The 18,686-nt window shown below is 41.1% G+C and overlaps 1 protein-coding gene across 12 annotated transcripts in view; it reads left to right on the forward strand.

Annotated features, from left to right (window-relative positions):
* Positions 1-18,686, forward strand: part of ADAMTSL3 (ADAMTS like 3) — a 379,251-nt gene that overhangs the window by 171,047 nt on the left and 189,518 nt on the right. The gene's annotated exons all lie outside the window — the stretch shown is intronic.

Here is an 18,686-nt window from a genome sequence, read left to right on the forward strand (position 1 = left end):
GGATTTAACTTATGAAACAGAAACTGAAAGTGAAAGTCGCTCAGTCCTGTCTGACTCTTTGCAACCCCATGGATTGGTCCATGGGATTCTCCAGGCCAGAATACTGGAGTTGGTAGCTCTTCTCTTCTCTGGGGGATCTTCCCGACCCAGGAATCAAACCAGGGTCTCCTGCATTGCAGAGAGATTCTTTACCAACTGAGCTATCAGGGAAGCCAAAAGTTTATTTATTTTTTTGGCCACACTGATTGGCTTGTGGGATCATAGTTTCCCACCAGGGATTTAACCTGTGCTTCTTGCATTGGGAGCACAGAGTCCTAACCATTGGACTGCTAGGGACGTCTATGAAATGGGGATTTTACTCATTCTCCCAAAATGGGGAGAACCTTAGAGGAGGAGTGGAGGGTGGAGAGGGTTTTCCAGGCAGAGGAAACACAAAGTTCATGGCGTGACATTAGAGTGAAGCCTGGACTTTCTTGAGTGACCTAGGATTGCACATTGGTTAGGGTGGGAGGAAAGACACAGTGGCATTCAGAAGGAATCATAAAGGCCTTCATTGTTGCGAGTCACGTTTCAGGTTCAGTGAAGTCATTACAGCAATTTAGGCAGTGGAGGGACTTGATTAGATCTGCATTTTAATGAAGTGATTCTGGCAACTTGTGGCGGTGAGTCTGGAAGCAAGGAGTCCAACTAGGATGCCACATTTATCTTCGTCAGGGTTGTAGCGAGGTGGGAGAGGTAAAGGAGCAGAGAGGGCAGAGAGATTTAGGAGAGTCAGCAGAGTTTGCTAATTCATAGAGTGAAAACTGTAAGAGAGAAGAGGAAGCTATTCTCAGGATGCAGATTTCCCAGCCTGAGCAGCTGGGTGGATTTCTTTTCTGTCCATCTGGGGAAGGAATGTATGGAGAGGAAATGCATACCAAAAATAAGGGTTCACCTCCTTGGGTTTTCTTCTTTCCAGAAATGTGGCCCCAGAAGTATTCAGTGCTTTGTTACTTTTCTGATACCTTCAAACAGATGTTAATTATATTTTGTTTGGGGTGAAAGAGTTGATCTGAAATATGACAGTCCATTGTTGTTAATGGTCTTTAGTTATGCATTTTTAATACATATATTTTTTAGGTAATTAACTTTTTATGGCTGCATCGGGTCTTAGTTGCAGCTCATGGGATCTTCCATCTTCATTGTGACACACGGGATCTTTAGCTGCGGCATTCGAACTCTTAGTTGCAGCACGTGGAATCTAGTTCTCTGACCAGGGATCAAACCTGGGCCCCCTGCATTGGGACCGTGGAATCTTAGCCACTGGACCACCAGGGAATTCCCTTTAGTTATAAATTAACTGAGTTAATCCAAAGAGAGTATATACAGTATATTAGGAAGGCATGAGAATTTAGCCAGGGAAAAAGTTTGAGGGGATTCAAGTGAAAAGATAATGAGAAGAGTAGGTAAGCTCAGAACTCAGCAGAAGCAGTATGGGAGCTGAAGGAATAAGTAATTCCAAAAAAGGAGGTAATAGTCAGCCATGTGAAATGCTGTTTCGAGGTCAACTGGAATAAAAGTCCAAAATTTTCTCATTGGCAATTTGAAGCCAAATCTGTGACCTTAGCAAGAGTGGTTTCAATGAATTTTTGGCTAAAACCAAAGCCTGATTGCAGTGGGTTTAGAAGTAAATAGAAGATGAGAGAATGAATGGAGGGAAGGATTTTCCCAGGACTAAAGGAGGGGGTACACAATCATACCATGTTAAGAACTGAGTAACTCTAGGTGCCCTTGGAGAACATGGTGAGAAATTAACTGTGTTCCAAAACAGTTTTTTCTTTTTCTTTTTACACTCTGTTCATTAGGAGGTAGAATCAGCTGCTTGAGAGTAAAGGCTCTCAAACAGATTCACCATTGGGGATAATAATTATGCTCAGTCAGCTCTTAGGGTCATTGTGAGGATCAAATTAAACTATGTATGAAAAAGTGTCTGACATGCAGTTAACATTGGCTGAAGGATAAAGGGAGATGACCCTACTCTCCAGCCATCCTTTTCTTCATTGGAAGCTATGATCTCTACATCACTTCCTTCTTATTTAGGGTAAAGCATTGGCAAAGGGATTAACAGTAGAAAAAACAATTTCAGTACAACAAAATATCCATGCAAGTTTTAGGAATAATTGTGGCAGAAAGGTGCTTAGTGACTAGAGAAAAAGGTTTAAAACATTTAATACTTTTGAATAATTTCTGCAAAGGAAGAACAGCTGGATCTCAGAGGCAGATCCCTAAAGGGAGCTAGTAGAGCTGGGGGCATGCTGCTGGCAAGTCCAAGCTCTGTCTGCCTGCTCTAGGGCTGAGGCTAAAGTTAGCAAAGATGCCTGCCTGCCTGTGTGAAAACCTGGTGCTTCTCATCCTTGCTTTTCATTATGGCCCCTTCATGTCTGTTACTGCTCTGAATCTGGCCAACTGAAGCTGTTTTTGGCTGAGATTTTCCGTGGGCCATATGGAAGCACTTCCCTATAATGATGCTTTGTGTGAAAGAAATGTGGGAAATGAAGCCACGTCTCTCCCTGAGTGTGCATCCCCAGGCCTGCAGAGTCCACCAGGCTCCTTGGGCCTCACCTTGCCAAGCCGTCATTCCTATCTTCCCCAAGTCTCAGGCTGAAGGAGGCCAGGGCAGGGAGATGCTGTTGGCACAGCCCTGCTAGCAAGAAAGTGCATGAGGCTGCTCTTGGGCCCTGTTTCCATCCTGCAGGGAGGCAGATTCAAGGTGGAAGAGCCTGGAGCCAAAACCTTCACTGTGAGAAATATCAGAAATTAATCCACATACAACATGCACATTTCCTGTTCGGAGGGAGGAGAGAGGCTGAACTCACAACTGGCATCCATAGCTTTGGCTGTTGGAACAGAGAGCTGGAGGCCACTCAGCTTTTTAAGGAGAGAAGAGTCTAAAAACAGCAACAAAAAAGCATACACCCCTGATTGGAGCATTTGGATTTGGTACTGGGGGACTCACTTGTATTTCCAGATTTTGCCATTGTTTTGACCTTGTCCATAGAAGGACCATGCACCCCTGAGACAAATAAACAAATAAGCTCACCTTGTCTGATCTGTTTGTAGAGTTGACCCTTGAACAACACAGGTTTGAACTGCATGGTTTTCCATTTTCTTCAGCAGTAAATACTACATGAATAAATGATCTGTAGTTGGTTGGACCCACCCACATGGAACCACAGATAACAGAGAAAGTGTATATGGAGAGCTGACTATCAGTTATACTCAGATTTTGTGGGGTTTTTTTGGCTGCGATGCCTGGCATTTGGGATCTTAGTTCCCCAACCAGGGATTGACCCAGCCCCCTGAGTTGAGAGTGCAGTCTTAACCACTCTGAAAAGTCTCTATACTACGCTTGGATTGTTGACTGGAGGGGGTTGTTGCTCCTAACTGCTGCCATCCCTACCCCCTGCATTGTCCAAGGGTCAACTGTCCATTTTTCCTTGGTGACAGCTAAGCTTATTGATGCAGTGACACCTGAGGCTGACCTGGAACCCCACACCTTCTTACCAACCATCCTCGGGTCTCCTAGAAAATACAGAATCCTGGGCTAGGTGGACTGTGGGGCTGCCTCACAGGGCAGTTCTTATAATGTTTTCTCTTCATACACTTTTTTTTTTCTCTTCATATGCTATTTGTTTCTGTTTGACTGTTATTTCCAAAAACCATCTGTACACTTCACTTATTCCATGACAAAGAAGACTGTTATTGACTATAACAGGCTTGCTGAGGTGGTAAACAGATTGCTGTCCCTTCCTCCTGCCTTTTTATCTCATCTCTTTCTGCCTCCCTGCCTTCATCTTTGTAGGGTGAGATTCTGATTGATAGTGCTCTATGCCAGAACTGTGTCTGGCAAAAGAATATTCAAACCAAGCACTCTGTTCATTTTATTTTTTACATTAAAAAAATATTCTTGGCCCCACTGCACAGCTTGTGGGGATCTTAGTTCCCCAACCAGGAATAGAATCCTTGCCCCCTGCATTGGCAGGCAGATTCTTAATCACTGGACCACCAGGGAATTCCCAGACTCCATTCATTTTCATGGGATATTTAATTCACAAGAGAGAGCATGGCATGGAAGGAGATCCCAAGATTGAAAATGTAGGGCCCTTGCTTTCACCCTTGCCTTGCTCTTCCACATGTTTTTGTGCATCTTCTATGTCCTCTGCAAAGAAAAACAAGAGGACAATGACATGTAGGTTCTGTTAAGAAGGAATGTTATGAAAAAAAAAAAAAAAAAGGAATGTTATGGAGTCTGTTTTTCACAGAGTAGCCACACTGGCCAGGAATTCCTGGCTTAATACCTCTTTGTAAATTGCCTTTTATTTACACTTATTTTAAAATCCATACCCCTTCTCATGACTTTCAAAGTCTTATGTATTTGGCTTTTATGTCATGTCATGTGTGCTGTCTTGCCCTCATTCACTAGTCTGTAGTAATCTCGATTTTCTGGAAGATTTTTGACTTCTCAGGGACCTTTTCCTCCATGGCTTTTGTACTGACCAATCCCTGAGCCTAGAACACACTTCTCCTAGCTCTTAACTTGGCTGTCTCTTTGTTAACCTTGAGCTTAAGCATCATCTCCTCAGAGATATTTTCCTTGACCAATCTGCCTAAAGTCAGCCCTTCTGTTTTCTATTTCCTTCTTAGCCTTTATTGCAAGAAGTAATTGTTTCATTTACAGTTGACTCTTAAGTAACGGGTTTGAACTGCACAGGTTCACTTATATGCAAATTTTTGTCAATAGTACATACTACAGTACCGACATGATCCTCAGCTGGGTGAATCCCCGGATGTGGAAACTTAGATACAGATACAGAGAGATAACTATAAATTATACCCAGATTTTCAACTGCATGTAGGGTCAGGGCCCTTTACCCCTGTGTTGTTCAAGAGAGAGCTGTATTTGTTTGCTTGATTCATCTCTCCTGCTGGTCATATTGCAAAAGTGGACTCTGTATCTATCATTTTCATCATTTTATTCCTGGAGCTTGTAGGGTACCGAGCACGTCAGAGGAGCTCAATAAATGTTGCACGAATGAATACAGGTTCTTCACTGGAAATAGCTCTGCTTCCCGTTATGTTTTCGGTTAGACTAAATATAGTGCAACAGAATTTTGGGACTAGAATTTTTGGACTAGGGTAATAACCTCTTCTTGGCCACTGTCTGTGATCTTAGGCAAGATCACAGGAACTTGGACTTTTTCATCTGTGTCCTGGATGTGTTAGCATAGATCATGTCTAAGACATCTTTTAGTTCTGAAAATCTATTAAATATGTTTGTACTTTATTCCTTATTTTAAAAAGCACAGACCTTGAGGTGGAATGCAGGTCAGAGAAGTTAGTCCTAGGGTCTCATAGGAAGAAGTTTCCAAAGCTCTAATGAAAAGGTTCCACAGAGATGGCTTGTCTTCCTAAAGAGCTCAGGAAATTTTACATGTTTATATTGGTTTACATGGGCTTCTCAACTCGAAATTCCCTGTCTTTGGTGATAAGGATGCCTTCTACCCCTCAGTACAGGGAGGTACCTTCCCCTGGAAGCTTTATCTCCTGCTTTCATCTAGTGGAGGGACACAGTGTCCTTGCACTGGCTGTTTCTTAGTACCTTTAATTCAAAATAATCAGTTCAGTTCAGTTCAGTTCCTCAGTCGTGTCTGACTCTCTGCGACCCCATGGACTGCAGCATGCCAGGCCTCCCTGTCTATCACCAACTCCTGGAGTTTACTCAAACTCATCTCCATTGAGTCTGTGATGCTATCCAACCATCTCATCCTCTGTCATCCCTTTCTTCTCCCTCCATCAATCTTTCTCAGCATCAGGGTCTTTTCCAACGAGTCAGTTCTTCACATCAGGTGGCCAAAGTATTGGAGTTTCAGCTTCGACATCAGTCCTTCCAATGAACACTCAGGACTGATCTCCTTTAGGATGGACTGGTTGGATCTCCTTGCAGTCCAAGGGACTCTCAAGAGTCTTCTCCAACAACACAGTTCAAAAATATCAATTCTTCGGTGCTCAGCTTTCTTTATAGTCCAACTCTCACATCCATACGTGACTACTGGAAAAACCATAGCCTTAACTAGACAGACCTTTGTTGGCAAAGTAATGTCTCTGGTTTTTAATATGCTGTCTAGGCTGGTCATAACTTTCCTTCCAGGGAGCAAGCATCTTTTAATTTCATGCTTTCAGTCACCATCTGCAGTGATTTTGGAGCCCCCAAAAATAAAGTCTGCCACTATTCCACTGTTTCTCCATCTATTTTCCATGAAGTGATGGGACCGGATGACACGATCTTAGTTTTCTGAATGTTGAGCTTTAAGCCAACTTTTTCACTCTCTCTTTTCACTTTCATCAAGAGGCTCTTTAGTTCTTCTTCACTTTCTGCCATAAAGATGGTGTCATCTGCATATCTGAGGTTATTGATATTTCTCCCGGCAATCTTGATTCCTGCTTGTGCTTCATCCAGTCCAGAGTTTCTCATGATGTACTCTGCATATAAGTTAAATAAGCAGGGTGACAATATGGCATACTTCTTTTTCTATTTGGAACCAGTCTGTTGTTCCATGTCCATTTCTAGCTGTTGCTTCCTGACCTGCATACAGATTTCTCAGGAGGCAGGTCAGGTGGTCTGGTATTCCTATTTCTTTCAGAATTTTCCAGTTTCTTGTGATCCACACAGTCAAAGGCTTTGGCATAGTCAATAAAGCAGAAATAGATGCTTTTCTGGAACTCTCTTGCTCTTTTGATGATCCAGGGGATGTTGGCAATTTGATCTCTGCTTCCTCTGCCTTTTCTAAAACCAACTTGAACATCTGGAAGTTCACGGTTCACGTATTGCTGAAGCCTGGCTTGGAGAATTTTGAGCATTACTAGCGTGTGAGATGAGTGCAATTGTGTGGTAGTTTGAGCGTTCTTTGGCCTTGCCTTTCTTTGGGATTGAATGAAAACTGACCTTTTCCAGTCCTGTGACCACTGCTGAGTTTTCCAAGTTTGCTGACATATTGAGTGTAGCACTTTCACAGCATCATCTTTTAGGATTTTGAATAGCTCAACTGGAAATCCATCACCTCCACTAGCTTTGTTTGTAGTGATGCTTCCTAAGGCCCTCTTGACTTCACATTCCAGGATGTCTGGCTCTAAGTGAGTGTTCATATCATCGTGATTATCTGGATCATGAAGATCCCTTTTGTACAGTTCCTCTGTGTATTCTTACCACCTCTTCTTAATATCTTCTGCTTCTGTTAGGTTCATATCATTTCTGTCCTTTATTGAGCCCATCTTTGCATGAAATGTTCACTTGGTATCTCTTAATTTTCTTGAAGAGATCTCTAGTCTTTCCCATTCTATAGTTTTCCTCTGTTTCTTTGCATTGATTGCTGAGGAAGGCTTTCTTATCTCTCCTTGCTATTCTTTGGAACTCTGCATTCGAATGGGTATATCTTTCCTTTTCTTCTTTGCTTTTCACTTCTCTTTTCACAGCTATTTGTAAGGCCTCCTCAGACAGCCATTTTGCTTTTTTGCATTTCATTTTCTTGGGGATGGTCTTGATCCCTGTCTCCTGTACAATGTCATGAACCTCTGTCCATAGTTCATCAGGCACTCTGTCTATCAGATCTAGTCCCTTAAATCTATTTCTCACTTCTACTGTATAATCATAAGGGATTTGATTTAGGTCATACCTGAATGGTCTAGTGGTTTTCCCTACTTTCTTTAATTTAAGTCTGAATTTGGCAATGAGGAATTCATGATCTGAGCCACAGTCAGCTCCCCATCTTGTTTTTGCTGACTGTATACAGCTTCTCCATCTTTGGCTGCAAAGAATATAATCAGTCTGATTTCAGCGTTGACCATCTGGTGATGTCCATGTGTAGAGTCTTCTCTTGTGTTGTTGGAAGATGGTGTTTGCTATAACCAGTGCATTCTCTTGGCAAAACTCTATTAGCCTTTGCCTTGCTTCATTCTGTACTCCAAGGCCAAATTTAACTGTTATTCCAGGTGTTTATTGACTTCCTACTTTTGCATTCCAGGCCCCCATGATGAAAAGGACATCTTTTTTGGGAGTTAGTTCTAAAAGATCTTGTAGGTCTTCATAGAACCGTTCAACTTCAGTTTCTTCAGCATTCTTCAGCAGCCTGGTCAGGGCATTACAGCTTCTTCAGCATTACTGGTCAGGGCAATCACAGGACTTGGATTCCTGTGATTTTGAATGGTTTGCCTTGGAAGCAAACAGAGATCATTCTGTTGTTTTTGAGTTTGCATCGAGGTACTGCATTTCAGACTGTTCTGTTGACTATGATGGCTACTTCATTCCTTCTAAGGGATTCTTGTCTACCGTAGTAAATATAATGGTCATCTGAGTTAAATTCACCCATTCCAGTCCATTTTAGTTCACTGATTCCTAGAATGTCAACATTCACTCTTGCTATCTCCTGTTTGCCCACTTCCAATTTGCCTTGATTCATGGACCTAATATTCCAGGTTTCTATGCAATATTGCTCTTGACACCATTGGACCTTGCTTCCATCACCAGTCCCATCCACAACTGGCTGTTGTTTTTGCTTTGGCTCCGTCTCTTCATTCTTTCTGGAGTTATTTCTCCACTGGTCTCCAGTAGCATATTGGACACCTACCTACCTGGGGAGTTCATCTTTAAGTGTCCTATCTTTTTGCCTTTTCATACTGTTCATGGGGTTCTCAAGGCAAGAATACTGAAGTGGTTTGCCATTCCCTTCTCCAGTGGACCATGTTTTGTCAGAACTCTCCACCATGACCCATCTGTCTTGGGTGGCCCTACATGGCATGGCTCATAGTTTCATTGAGCTAGACAAGGCTGTGGTCCACATGATTAGATTAGTTAGTTTTCTGTGATTGCGGTTTTCAGCCTGTCTGCCTTCTGATGAAGAAGAATAAGAGGCTTATGGAAGCTTCCTGATGGGAGAGACTGACTGAGAGGTAAACGGTTTTGTTCTGATGGGCGGGGCCATGCTCAGTAAATCTGTAATCCAATTTTTTCTTGATGGATGGAGCTGTGTTCCCTCCCTGCTGTTTACCTGGGCCAAACTATGGTGGAGGTAATGAAGATAATGGTGACCTCCTTCAGAAGGTCCCATGCATGTACTGCTACACTCAGTGCCCCCAACCCTGCAGCAGGCCACCACCAACTCACGCCTCCGCTGGAGACTTCTTATGCACTCACAGGCAAGTCTGGGTCAGTCTCTCGTGGGGTCACTGCTCCCTTCTCCTGGGTCTGGGTGCACAAGGTACTGTTTGAGCCCTCCAAGAGTCTTTTTTAATTCCTGTGTAAGTCCTCGCAGCTCTGTGGTGGGGTTAAAGGCGACCTCCTCCAAGAGGTTTATGCCATACCCAAGTCTGCTGCACCTAGAGCCCCTGTCCCTGTGGCAGTCCACTGCTGACCTGTACCTCCATGGAAGATGCTCAGACACAGTTTTATCTCAGTCTCTGTGGAGTCCCTGGGTCCTGGTGCACACAAGGTTTGTTTGAGCCTTCTTAGCATCTCTGGCGGGAATGGGATTTGATTCTAAACATGAATTTGCCCCTCCTACCATCTTACTGGGGTTTCTCTGACCTTGGATGTGGGGTATCTCCTCAAGGCTGGTCCAGCGAAGCACAGCCACCGCCAGCTGTATGCCAATAATTGGTATACCAAAATGGCATATTTGGGGGTATCCCATTACAGAGTCAGAGGCAAGTTGCCATTTAGTCCTTACCAGGCTCTGGATTTCTTAGCTGCAGAGTAAAGGGCAGAGAAGAAGGGTTATACTCTGATTCTGGGAAACATCGGACAGAACAATGTTGTCAGGTGCTGTATGTAAAATAGAACCCTCTCTTGTTTAGTAGCTAAGTTGTGTCCGACTCTTTTGAGACCCCATGGGCTGTAGCCCACCAGGCTCCTCTGTCCATGGGATTTTCCAGGCAAGGATACTGGAGTGGGTTGCCATTTCCTCCTCCAGAGGATCTTCCCAACCCAGGGATCAAACCTGTGTCTCCTGCATTGGGAGGCAGGTTCTTTACTGCTGAGCCACCAGGGAAGGCCACAGTTCCCTCTGCCACTTGCTATTCAAAACTAGTCCTGGAAACCAGCACAGTAACATGTACTGTTAAACACTCTGCCTGTTACATATTCTTTTGGGGTAAAGGCATTTTAAGCCATTAAAGATCTATACCTCCAGATTGGGAGCAGATGTTTCTACATAGATACCAAGGCTGATAGCTAAGGACACTCATTTGCAGATGCAGCAATAAACACCATACATGATGTAGCACATGAGCAGCTCAGGGCAGGGATGTGATTACAGCAGAGGTGTAGAAATTGGGTTTCAGCTTGCCGCAGTTTCTCTCACCAAATCCAATCCCTGCCGAGTCCCCTGTCTGCTTTTAAAGGATAGTTGTTAATTTATGATTTTTATTTTGCCCAACTTTGTTCCTTGGCACATGTCATTTGTCCCACCTCTGTGTCAAAAGGAAGTATACGATCAGCCTTGCAATTTTCAGAATCCATGTAGCCACACACTGGCTTTCTATTCGAAAGAGTCCTAGTCTCCCAGTCCTCCAGCACACCAACAAAGGCACAGATAAACTTAAATCAAACTTGACTATCCTACAGACTTCCCTGGTGGTCCAGTGGTTAGGACTCTGTGCTTCTGATGCAGGAAGTGCAGGTTCTATCCCTGGTCAGGAGACTAAGATCCCACATACCATGGTGCAAGACCAAGAAGTAAAACAAGACAGAACAAAACTTGACTACCCTAATTTGGAAAGCTGTCAACCCCTGTTCTATACAATGTTGTTTTAGGTTAAATGATGCCAAGTGGTTATATGTGTAAGAGTATTAATAAATACCATTTTTGTGTTTATATGTTTTTCAATTTACAAAATGCTTTCACATTCGTCATCTCATTTTAAAGGAAGATAAGTATTATTTTCAGTTTTTTCATAGAATTATTATTAGCATTAACATTTATTTGATACTTTTCTTCTTTTTTTAAAAAAAACCTCCTCTATTCTTTGGGAATGGAGAGAAGATGGAGGGTGGTGTGTGTGTGTGTGTGTGTGTGTGTGTGTGTGTGTGTGTGTTTGAGCCTAAAAGAGCAGAAGAATTAAAAATGCAAGGTCAAAAAATAACATGAAATATACATGACCGAAAGTTTTGTTCAGCAAAATACCCAACCAAATTAAAAAAAAAAAACAGAGATGGTAAAGTGGAAATGAGATTGTCAAAGTGAGGGTAATAGAAGAGTTCATCTCTTTTCTTGTGTTACGTTGGAATGTATATATTTAGGTGGGTGCAGTTCTAATTTGACTTTATAGTGCGAATAAATGATCTGGTATAAATTGCCGTCCTCCTGGGCTGAAACTGATGTTTATTGATTAGTTAATATTGTGTGGAAAGTTTATTTCCTATACATTTTGCTACTTAGCAAAGTGGTGATCTCTGCAGCAGGAAATGAGACATAGAAAAAATATGATGGAACAGCTGGATTTGAGCGTTTATGTGTAGGAGGGAAGTCAGTGGAAGCAAACTTAATAGATCCTTGGGTCAGCCCAGTGATTGCAAAATCAAAGAAGTGAAGCCTGTAAAATCAAAGTGTAATGAATGTACTTGTGATGGGAGAGTGGGAGTTTATACAGTGACAACTGGGTCTCAACCAGTTGTTGAGTAGAAGTAGAAGGGTTAAGAGTGCAGTATTTGGTTCTGACCCCAGCCCTGCTGCTTGGGAAGTCTGTGATCTTGGACAAGTCACTTAAACTTGCAAAAGTTCAGTTTTCTTAATTGTAGGAATGGCTTTTTATTAGAACAAAGGCAGTTTTGTCAAGTTACTCAGGATCGTGCCTGGGGGCATTGTATGTGTTCAGCCTGGTTTTAATAACTTGCGCTTACCCAGCCCGACTGCTGGTTAAGTTTTCTTCTACATCCTTTGCATGTATTATGTTATCAAATCCTCTCAACAACTCCTTGAAACAAGTATTATTATCCTCATTTTACACATGTAACTGAGGCACAGAGAAGGTAGGAAACTTGCCCAAAGTCACACAGTGGTTGCAAGAGGTGAAGCTGGCATTCCAGCCCAGGTTGCCTGACTCTGTGGTCTGTGATCTTAGCAGTGATTCCATATTTCCTCTCCCAGTAGTTTGTAGAATAAAAGAAAAAAATGCAGAGTGTGTTGAGAAGAAGCCCTGGAAGATGACATAGTGAGTAGCAGTATCAAGGATCTCTTACCGCAAATTTCAATGGAAATGTTTTGAAGTAGTTCCAAACAATGAAGGTGTTCAATAGGAACCAGTTCCCAACACCACCACCAAATCTAGATTTCCCAGTCGTGGACCTGCTGTTATGAACATTGTTTAGATGGGGTAGAGAAGAAACCTTCTGCCGTCTGCCGTGTTCTCAACCATTGGATTCTATACCATTAGAGGGTATAATATTTTAAAGAGGCCCCAAAATAAGACCTGATTGGTGGCCTCATAAGCAAACTTGTGAGAGGAGGTTTTAAGTGGTGTCTACTTCACCTGTCCTGAAACACAAGATACAGCTTACTCCTGTTAGCTCCAACCTGAGGGGGATTTACCTGGAGGCCATTTGTCTGGGGTTTAAGTATCCCAGTGTAACAGGGGAGACGAGAAAGCATGTTAGCAGTGTTAATATCAAAGCTAGTAGAATCTTGCATGCATGCATGCTCAGTCACTAAGATCTGACTCTTTTGTGACCCCATGGACTGTAGCTCACCAGGCTCCTCTGTCCATGGGATTTGCCAGGCAAGAATACTGGAGTGGGTAGGCGTTTCCTTCTCTAGGGTATCTTCCCAACCCACGGATGGAAACCATGTCTCCTGCTTGGCAGACATTTTCTTTACCACCAGCACCACCTGGAAAGCCCCAAAAATAAATATTAAAAAATGTACAAAGAAAACAATAGCCATATAGGTCTGTAAGAAGAAATTGAAGCAAATAAAACTGTTATGAAGACTTGAACACTCTTAATAGGAACTAAGTCATGTTACATTAACAGGTATTATGGAGCATTGCATTTTGAGGGAACATACTGTCTTTTCAAACATTTATGGACCATTTACAAAAACTGATTCTGTGCTAGACTCCAAAGAAGATTGTAAAAAAACCCCAAACTCAGTAAAACAGAAACCGTTAGTAGAGACCTCGCCCTGCAGCTGCGCCCGTCCATTCTTTGGTCCCTCCCATTACAGAGGAACAAGTGTCCGGCTTCCTTTCCAAGGCTAATTAATCCCTCCATCTGCGTCCTGGATTCCAGCCCCCTCTGCCTCCTCAGAGATCTCACCCCACCTATCGTCTCTCTCCTTTATCCTCTTTCTCTGTCTCCTTTTCCCACCAGGGTTAAATGTGACCAGATCTCTTCCATATTAAATGGAAATATAATTTGCAAATTATATGTGTGTGTGTATATGTGTGTGTATATATATGTGTGTATGGATAAGATATATATATCTTCCTTGGTGGCTCAACAGTAAAGAATCCATCTGCCAATGCAGGAGATGCAGGTACAACTCCTAGGTTGGGAAAATCCCCTGGGAAAGGAAATGGCAACCCACTCCAGTATTCTTGCCTGGGAAATCCCATGGACAGAGGAGCCTGACAGGCTACAGCCCATGGGGTCATAAAAGAGTTGGACACGACTTAGCAACTCAACAACATATATATTTTACATAATTATATATGTAATATATGTGTATATGTATATAGATCTTTTAAACTCTCCACATCTCCAGCTGCCACCCTAATCTTTCACTTAGCTTTATTGACAACTTTTGGAAAAACTGTTTACATTTCCTATGTCTCCTTTTTTTGTCATTTATTCCTCAGATGGCAGCCTCCTGTGCTTACTGCCAGTTGATACTGTCTTTATGAATCCCATTAGCAAGGTTTTTACTGCTTCATCCAAAAGGCACTTGAAGCCCCCAGTGGAAGAGCATTTAGTGCTGCTGGCCCTTCCCTCTTTAAAATTCTCTTCCTCATCAGGGTTCTCTCTGTATTTCTGGTCAGAGCTAGAATTGTGCTTTTCTGCAGAATGGTGGAGAAATCCTAAAAAGTTGTGACTGTAGAACCACCCTGCTTCCTGTCCTAAAGAACCTGGAGTTTTCCCTCACTCTGCCCAGGTTCACTGCTGTCGGAAACACAGCTCACAGATGCTCCATAGCAGCATCACACAGAGGCTGCTGGATGGACACATTTTGGGGCTCCACCCTAAGCTTGTGGGACAGGATTTCTGTGGGAGGAACAGGAATCTGTGTTTTAATAAGTTCTCAAGGTAATTCTGGGAGGTGCTGCTCTGTAAAAGTACCACAAGGACATGAGATGTATCAAATATTAATATACTATGGAAAGTTACAGAAACAGATGGGAATTGCAGTTTAGGAGAGATGGCGTTTAAAACTGTACAGTGGAGATAAGTTTTCTGTAATCTAAGGATGTTAAATCCTTAGGTGAGGACTCTTACAGATTGCTGCCTTTCCAGCCTTGCCCAGCTGCCCTGCAATGTGCGTTTCCCGACAAGGTAGTATTGTAAGCAACTGGGGGTTCACTTCCCTCTACACAGCCATGTATTTCCCCCAAGTGTGAACCATCTGACTGAAATAAAGTGCCAGAGTTTCTAGTCTGAGAAGTTTCACTTGAGTGTTTAATGGTCAATGAATGGCAGTTGGAATGTGTACACACACACACATACATACACAGGATAAATGCTCCTCAAAGACACCACAGTCTAAGTTCACAAAGATTTTCTAAGAGAGTTACTGAGCCCAGTTGATCTACCCGAAGAGGATTTCTTAGGAAAGATTTCTTATTTATTATTTTCAAAACAATTTTTGTTACATAGATGTCTCTCTTGATGTTGTTATTGTTTAGTCACTCAGTCATGTTTGACTCTTTACAACCCCATGGACTATAGCCCGCCAGGCTCTTCTGGTCATGGGATTTTCTCAAAGAAGAGTACTGGAGTGGGTTGACATTTCCTTCTCCAGGGGTTCTTCCTGACCCAGAGATCAAACCCAGGCCTTCTGCATTGGCAGGTGGATTCTTTACTGCTGAGCCACCAAGGAAGCCCTGGCCAGTGTAGCTATTCTGTTAAAAAGCCTCCATAACATTCCTTCTCAACAGATGTGTCTCTTATTTAGACCATTTATTTTTTCATAATATTTACTTTGTAAAGTGTTCATCCCATTTGTCTTATAGAATTTCCCATCTTCTGGGTTTATCTGATTGCCACTTTATTTGTGGATCTCTCTCAATATTTCCTATAAGCAGAGCAGTGAGGTCCAAGGCTTGATTGGAACCGGACTGAACATCTATTCAGGTAGGAGCACGTCAACCATGGCACAAAGTGCTTTATGCTGCATCACATCAGGAAGTCTGTGACATAGCAGTGTTGAGTTTGATCAGTGGTCTAAGGTGGGGAAACAGATCACTATCTTATGCAGATCCATGTTTCCTTGTAAGAAACCTACAGAATGTTATCTCAAAGTGTTAAAATTCTGTTTTGCAATAGTTTCTCACATGGGGTTTAGCATCTATTGTTGACCCTTGCTTGAAATAGTGCTTATTCTGGGGTTTGGTTGCAAATGGCAATTTTCTAATTCTTTCCTTACCTCTGTATTTACTTTCTGATATTCTTCTATAAAGAAGCTCCCCAGTCTTTTCTGTTTTTCATTTCTCACTCTGAATTCAGAGATTTTTTGTTTTTAAATGTTTTGTCATATTATAGACACTATTCATCTGGGCTGCATATTGTCCAAAATGTGGCCAGTGGGAGCAGTTCAAGCTGAACCCTTTTGACATAATTCCTTTGGACTTTAAACACTGCTTTGCGTTCTGAAACAACAACAGGGTGTTCTAGGCTCACTTTGAATTTTTTTTCCTTCTCCAGACCTAGAATTGCCTGTTTTTTTTTTTGTTTTTGTTTTTGTTTTTTTCATAAAGTCTTGATTCTTTTTAGTGGGGAATGGTATTTAGAGCCCAAGACATAGGCAATACTTACTGTCACTGGGAAATCTTTGCTTCCAAGCCCTTTTCATTGCAGAGAACTTTGAAAGTATAGAAGAAATAAAAATGAAGGCCATGTATCTGTGGACCTATTTAAAGCTTATTTTATGATTTCCTTATTTTTATCATTTTAAAATAGAGATATTTCTCACAGAAGTCAGCAAATAAAAAATTAAATTGTCTGTACTGTGTATTCATCAACAAAATATTATTGACTCTTTTACCTTAAATAATGACACAATGAAGTATACAGGGTTTTGGTTATTGTCCTTTGGATTTTGTCCAGCCTCAGCTTATTTTTTTTAATATAAATTTATTTATTTTAATTGGAGGTTAATTACTTTACAATATTGTTTTGGCTTTGCCATACATCATCATGAATCCGCTACAGGTATACACGTGTTCCCCATCTTGAACCCCCCTCCCTGCTCCCTCCCCGTACCATCAGCAAAAGAGACACAGATGTATAGAACAGTCTTTTGGACTATGTGGGAGAGGGAGAGGCTGGGATGATTTGGGAGAATGGCACTGAAACATGTATAATATCATATATGAAACCAGCCTCAGCTTATTAAGAATTGTTATTCTTCTGACTCCATTTGGAGATCTTTGGCACTCTCTATTACTGGAGATGCCATCATAAAATCTGAAGCCACTGGAAAATTTCCTAAATAATTTAAAAAAATAACATTGTAAGAAAAAATACATTTTTATTATATAAAATTTGAAAATACAGAACAAAGCATAAAAAGCACATTTTGTATGATGTTGGCTGTGGGTATGTCATATACACACTTTGTTATTTTGAGATATGTTCTTTCTATGCCTAATTTGTTGAGTTCTTATTCTTATCATTATTGAATTTTGTCAAATGGTTTTTCTGTATCAAGATGATAATAGGATTTTTCTTTTATTCTATTAACGTGATGTATTATATTGATTGATTCATATTTGGTGAACTGTCCCATCTCCTTACATCCCAGGAGTAAAGCCCACTTGATCATGGTGTATGATCATTTTAAAGTGCTGCTGAAGTTGATTTGCCAGTATTTTATTGAGACTTGTATCTATATTCATTAGGAATATTGGTCTTTAGTAATTTTTTTCTTCTTGAATTTTAAGTAGTTATATTATCTACAACCAAGGTTTTAGATTTTTTTATTTCCAATATATATCCCTCTAATTTATTTTCTACTTACACTGACAAAGATAAGAGTGTAGGGGGAAAATGATGATAATTTTTGTTGTGTTCCTAACCATGGTGGAAATAATTCTAATATTTCACCATTAAATCTGCTCATGGCTTCTGATTCTTTATTAAACTGAGGGTGTTTCTTTCTGTCCTTGGTTTTAAAAGGAATCTTATTGTAATGCATGCTGAATTTTGTCAGATACCTTTTTATATTCATTAAAATATTCATAATATTTAACTCACTTGATTTGTTAATATAACCAATTATATTAGTACTTTTTCTGATGTTGAATCAATCATTCATTTTTATAATATACTGTATTTAGTCATAATGTGTGATCCTTAGGATAGAGTTCTGAAATTTGCCTTGTTGTATTTATTATTTTTACATCCATAGTGATAATTAAGTTTTAGTTTACATATTTATTTATGTGATCTCTGTGTTTGGTTTGGGTATCAGTTATTTTAGCTGGTATTCACCAACTGGGAAGCTTTCAGTTTCCTATTATCTGCAACCTGCTTGTTTGCTTAAGGTTTTGCAAAACTCATCCAGCAAAACATTTTGGCCCTGGTCCTTTATTTTCTTTTTTCCTCTGTAAATAATATTTTTAGCTTTTTAAAAAATTGTATTTTAGAAGTAACTCATTGGTGCATTTTTATTATAGAAAACAAAAAATATGGAACTATGTTTCCATTCAGGCACTCCCAGATTCTTTTCTTTCCTGGGAGGAAACCACTGTCAATGGTTTGATGAAAGAGAATGGAGAGTTATTATTTAGTGGGCTCAGACTTTCAGTTTTGCAAAATGAGAAAAGTTCTAGAGATAGATTGTGATAATATGTCTTACCCCATCCCCTGCCAAAAGCCATCCTACTTTCTGTCTCTATGAACTTAACATACCTCATATAAATGGAATCATACATATCCTTTTGTGACTGGCGTATTTCACTTAGCATAGTATCTTTGTGGTTCATCTATGTGTCATAGCATGTGTCAGAATTGTCTTACTTTTTAAAAAAAATACTTAAAATTGTTTTTTTCATTTTGGCCACCCCAGACCTTTGTTGCAGCATGCGGGCTTTCTCTAGTTGCAGTATGTAGTATGTGGGTTTCTCTTGTTGTAGCGCACCAGCCCTAGAGCACATGGACTCAGTAGTTGCAGTGTGCTAACTTAGTTGACTTGAGGCATGTGGGATCTTAGTTCACCCACCAGGGACTGAATCTGCGTCCCCTGCATTGTAAGGCAGATTCTTAACTACTGGACCACCAGAGAAGTCCTAGAATTGCCTTACTTTTTAAGGCTGAAAAATATCCCATTGTATATATTTACCATGTGATAGCTTTCCACTCATCAGTGAATGGACACTTAGGTTGATTTCATCTTTGGCTGAAATAATGCTGCTGTGAATGTGCATGTGCAAATATCTGTATGAGT

Source organism: Bubalus bubalis, chromosome 20, assembly GCF_019923935.1.
Source record: "Bubalus bubalis isolate 160015118507 breed Murrah chromosome 20, NDDB_SH_1, whole genome shotgun sequence".
In the NCBI taxonomy this organism is placed as follows: Eukaryota; Metazoa; Chordata; class Mammalia; order Artiodactyla; family Bovidae; genus Bubalus; species Bubalus bubalis.